The sequence below is a fragment of the Boleophthalmus pectinirostris genome, unplaced genomic scaffold, assembly GCF_026225935.1.
Source record: "Boleophthalmus pectinirostris isolate CB_2022bp ecotype Guang Dong unplaced genomic scaffold, ASM2622593v1 HiC_scaffold_19, whole genome shotgun sequence".
Lineage (NCBI taxonomy): Eukaryota > Metazoa > Chordata > Actinopteri > Gobiiformes > Gobiidae > Boleophthalmus > Boleophthalmus pectinirostris.
This window is the reverse complement of record NW_026571140.1, coordinates 41632524-41637879: the sequence shown is the minus strand read 5'-3', so window position 1 is coordinate 41637879 and position 5356 is coordinate 41632524. Positions and strand designations below refer to the sequence as shown.

Below are 5356 nucleotides of genomic sequence, written 5' to 3'. Positions count from 1 at the left end.
GGGCGTGCAGAGGAAGAGGACAGAAAGGGGAGAGAGACAAAAAGAAATGTGAAGAAGAGAGAGATGGAGGCATTCGGTTGGTTGGAGGAGAGCGAAAGAGAGAGAAGGAGCGAGGGAGGGAGAGAAAGAGATGTGTAAAGAAGGGAGAGAGAGGTGGTGGGGCAAAGAGAGAGATAGAGAGAGAGAGACATGCAGAGGAAGAGGAGAGAAAATAGAGAGAGACAAAAAGAGAAATGCAAAGAAGAGAGATGAGGAGATTAGGTTGGAGGAAAGCAAAAGAGAGAGAAGGAATGAGAGACAGAGAGAGAGAGAGAGAGAGAGACAGGTGTAAAGAAGAGAGAGAGAGAGAGGGAACGGGGGAGGGGGAGAGAGACAGGTGAAAAGAAGAGAGAGAGAATGAGGGAACGGGGAGGGAGAGAGAGACAGGTGTAAAGTAGAGAGAGAGAGAATGAGGGAGAGAGAGACAGGTATAAAGAAGAGAGAGAGAACGAGGGAGGGAGAGAGAGACAGGTGTAAAGTAGAGAGAGAGAGAGGGGGGGAACGAGGGAGAGAGAGAGACAGGTGTAAAGAAGAGAGAGAGAACGAGGGAGAGAGAGAGACAGGTGTAAAGAAGAGAGAGAGAATGAGGGAGAGAGAGAGAGACAGGTGAAAAGAAGAGAGAGAGAATGAGGGAACGAGGGAGGGAGAGAGAGACAGGTGTAAAGAAGAGAGAGAGAACGAGGGAGAGAGAGAGACAGGTGTAAAGAAGAGAGAGAGAATGAGGGAGAGAGAGAGAGACAGGTGTAAAGAAGAGAGAGAGAACAAGGGAGAGGGAGAGAGAGAGAGAGAGACAGGTGTAAAGAAAAGAGAGAGAGAGAGAGACAGGTGTAAAGAAAAGAGAGAGAGAGAGAGAGGGACTTGCAGAGGAAGAAGAGAGAAAGGGGAGAGAGACAAAAATAGAAATGTGGGGAGAAGAGAGATGGAGGGATTAGATTGGTTGGAGGAGAGTGAAAGAGAGAGTGAATGAGGGAGGGAGGTGTGAAGAAGTGGTGGGGCAAAGAGAGAGATGGAGAGAGAGGGACGTGCAGAGGAAAAGGGGAGAAAAGGGAAAAAGACAAAAATAGAAATGTGGGGAGAAGAGAGATGGAGGGATTAGGTTGGTAGGAGGAGAATGAAAGAGAGAGAGAGAGAATGAGAAAGAGGGAGAGAGGTGAAGAAGGAAGAGAGACATAGAGAGAGAGAGAGAGAGAGGGACGTGCAGAGGAAGAGGACAGAAAGGGGAGAGAGACAAAAAGAAATGTGAAGAAGAGAGAGATGGAGGCATTCGGTTGGTTGGAGGAGAGCGAAAGAGAGAGAAGGAACGAGGGAGGGAGAGAAAGAGAGATGTGTGAAGAAGGGAGAGAGAGGTGGTGGGGCAAAGAGAGATAGAGAGAGAGAGGGAGACATGCAGAGGAAGAGGAGAGAAAGTGGAAAGAGACAAGAAGAGAAATGTGAGAAGAAGAGAGATGGAGGGAATAGGTTGGTTGAAGAAGAGAGAAAGAGGGAATGAGGGAAGGAGAGAGAGAGAGACAGGTGTAAAGAAGAGAGAGAAAGAGAGGGAGAGAGAGAGACAGGTGTAAAGGAGAGAAAGAGACAGGTGTAAAGGAGAGAGAGAGAGGGAGAGAGAGAGAGGGGAACAAAGGAGAGAGAGAGACAGGTGTAAAGAAGAGAGAGAAGGGGAACGAGGGAGAGAGGTGTAAAGAAGAGAGAGAGGGAATGAGGGAGAGAGAGAGAGACAGGTGTAAAGAAGAGAAAGAGAGGGAGAGAGAGAGACAGGTGTAAAGGAGAGAGAGAGAGAAGGGGAACGAGGGAGAGAGAGACAGGTGTAAAGAAGAGAGAGAGAGAGGGAACGAGGGAGGGAGAGAGACGAAGGAGAGGAAGAGGAGAGAAAGGGGAGAGAGAGAGAGAGAGACTGAGGGAGGGAGAGGAGAAGAGAGAAAGGTGTGAATGAAGGAGGGAGAGAGAAAGACAGGTCTAAAGAAGAGAGAGAGAGGGAACAAAGGAGAGAGAGAGTCAGGTGTAACGAGAGAGAGAGAGAGAGAGAGAGAGAGAGGTGTAAAGAAGAGAGAGAGAGGGAACAAAGGAGAGAGAGAGTCAGGTGTAACGAAGAGAGAGAGAGAGAGAGAGAGAGACAGGTGTAAAGAAGAGAGAGGGAACGAGGGAGAGAAACAGAGACAGATGTAAAGAAGAGAGAGAGGGGGAACGAGGGAGAGAGAGAGAGACAGGTGTAAAGGAGAGAGAGAGAGAGGGAACGAGGGAGGGAGAGAAACAAAGAGGTGTGAAGAGGTGGTGGAGCAAAGAGAGAGAAAGAGAGGGACGTGAAGAGGAAGAGGAGAGAAAGGTGGAGAGAGAGAGAGACTGAGGGAGGGAGAGGAGAAGAGAGAAAGGTGTGAATGAAGAAGGGTAGAACGAGGGAGTGAGAATGAGAGAGAGAGAGAGAGAGAGAGAGAGAGGGATGTGCGGAGGAAGAGGAGAGAGAGAAGATAAGAGAGGGAGACATAATGAGAGAGGAAATGTGGGGATTATGTTGGTAGACGGAGAGAGAGAGAAAGAGAGAGAGAAGAGGAGAGATAGAGGGAGGGTGAGAGGTGAAGAGGAGGAGGAGGAGGAGGAGGTGTGGAGGAGAGAGAGAGAGAGAGAGAGAGAGATAAGCGGGCGGAGTGATGGATGGCGCTCAGACAGAGTAATAGAATCCTGGGTACACAGTGAACCAACGAGACCCCCAGAGCCCGACGCAGGACCGAGCCAGAACTAAACCAGGACCAGGAGCCAGGACTAAAAGTAGAGTGAGCTTGGACTATGACGGGACTAAAACTGGACTGAACCGGAAATGGACCAGAACTGAGCCAAGACTAAAACTGGACTAAACCAAGTCAGGAGGACTAGACCAAATCTGAACCAAAACCGAACCTTAACTATGACAGGACTAAAACTGGACTTAAACAGGAACTGGACCAGGTCTGAGCCAGGAATAAAACTGGAGTGAGCTAGGACTATGCCAGGACTAAAAGTGGACTGAGCCAAGACTAAAATAGGATTGACCCGGAAATGGACCAGAACTAAGCCAGGACTAAGACAGGACTGAAACAAGACTGAGCCAGGACTAGACCAAATCTGAACCAGGACTGAACTGTAACTAAACCAAGACTCAAACTGGACTTAAACAGGTCTGAACCAGGACTAAAAGTGAACTGAACCAGGATTATGCCAGGACTAAAACTGGATTGAATCGGAAATGGACCAGAACTGAGCCCAGACTAAGACTGGACTAGAACAAGACAGCAGGACTAGACCAAATCTGAACCAGAAATGAACCTTAACTAAACCAAGATTAAAACTGGACCGAACCGGAACTGGACCAGGTCTGAGCCAGGACTAAAACTAGAGTGAACTAGGACTGAGCCAAGACTAAAACTGGACTAAAACAAGACAGCAAGACTAGACCAAATCTGAACCAGAACCTTAACTAAACCAGAATTAAAACTGGACTGAACCAGAACTGGACCAGGACTGAGCAAGGACTAAAATTGGATTGAACCGGAAATGGACCAGAACGAAGCGAGGACTAAGACAGGACTGAAACAAGACTGAGCCAGGACTAGACCAGAGCTGAACCAGGACTAAAACTGGACTTAAACGAGACTGAGCCAGGACTGAGCCAGGACTAAAACTGGACTGAGCTAGGATTATGCCAGGACTAAAACTGGATTGAACCGGAAATGGACCAGGTTTGAGCCAGGACTAAGACAGGACTATGCCACGACTAAAACTGGACTGAACTGAAAATGGACCAGGACTGAGCCAGGACTTAGACAGGACTGAACCAAGACTGCAGGACTAGACCAAATCTGAACCAGGACTAAACTGTAACTAAACCAGGACTAAAACTGGAATTAAACAGGACTAGAACAGGACTAAGACGCGGAACTGGACCAGGTCTGACCCAGGACTTAAACAGGACTGAGCCAGGACTAGAACAGGACTAAACCAAACTATGTTCAACATCACATCATCTTTAAAAGTCCAATATGACACAAAATGGAGCTTTAAATCGTGTTATAATGTTGTTTCCTCGTCAAAAACAGACCTGGACCAAATAGTGAAAGTGTATGAAGTTTAAAAACACAGTGGAGCACGTTTTGTCTTACCACATGACATCACAAGTTGCAACAGAGTGTTTTTTTGTTTGTTTATTTGTTTGAGAGAAGCCAAAATCTGCAGGGTTTGTGTGAACTACTGAACAAAACTAAAGTTATGATCATGAATAAAACAGAAGTAACTTGTTCACTCAAACTGATTCAAGAATGAAAATAAAAAATCGATTTCATGATGTCGATATTTGCATAGATAAATAGATTTGTGCAGTTCGAATGCTCGACATCTCTAGGACCATAACATTAGGCCAGGTTAGGTTAGGTCGCTTTATTCGTACCCGTAGGTAAATTTGTTTTGCAGATTTGAGAGGCTGTTTCCACATTTCACTCAACTACATTATGAACAAAAAACACGTATAAAAACACAATTTATTCCGCTCTCCTTGCGTGTTTCTAACACAATTTAGCGGTAAGCGTAACTCCTTTTTGGAAACATGCGCAGAGTCACGATGTAGCGTCCATAGCTCCAATTTATCTCTCCACAAAGGTTCCAAAAAACAGAGTAAAACTGCAAAACATAAAAAGCTGCATTTAGCGCAGTGCAAAATATAACAGAGGTTAGCTTAACTACAAGCTACTACACCATATGATACTTAATCTTCAATAAAAATGCATTTCTAATAACCATTTATAACAAATAAAGCAAGGATATTATACTTCTTATCTGTATAAAAAACAACTTACAGACAGTGAGGTCAAAGGCACGAACAAAAAGGCAGATGTTAAAGGATGAACACATGTGCTGCTCAGGGCAAACAAAAACAACATAAAGCTAACTTCCTGTCATGACTTCCTGTCTGTCAAGAGACCTCCAAAATAAAAGACAGGCAGCAGCAAATACAATCTACTGGTAAAAACAACTGTATAAAACAACATCCCAAACATTTTTAGGGCAAAACACAATTACAAAATAAAGTTTACAGAGCTCCAGTGCAGAACGGTTTGTTCCATAAACAATTAGTTAAATTCATCCATCATGCTTGGATAAAATCACAACAAATATTAATATGTTAAAAACACGCAGTCTTTAGATAACAACAAAAATTAAATATCTGGGGCATATCATCAGTGCGAACATGACAGAGGAGGATGATGTGTACAGACAGTGTAGGACGATCTATACTCAGGTAAATACTCTTATGCGTAAGTTTGGTTCTTGTACAAATGATGTAAAGTTGTTATTG

At 45.0% G+C, this 5356-nt stretch overlaps 1 long non-coding RNA gene across 1 annotated transcript in view; it reads right to left on the bottom strand.

The window, feature by feature from the left end:
* The window catches only part of LOC129409214 (uncharacterized), a 19057-nt gene extending 14003 nt beyond the window's left edge, over positions 1-5054 (bottom strand). Inside the window, exon 1 of the long non-coding RNA XR_008632285.1 lies at positions 4857-5054. This is a non-coding gene — a long non-coding RNA (uncharacterized LOC129409214). The remainder of the gene's footprint in view (positions 1-4856) is intronic.
* Positions 5055-5356: the final 302 nt, after the last annotated feature.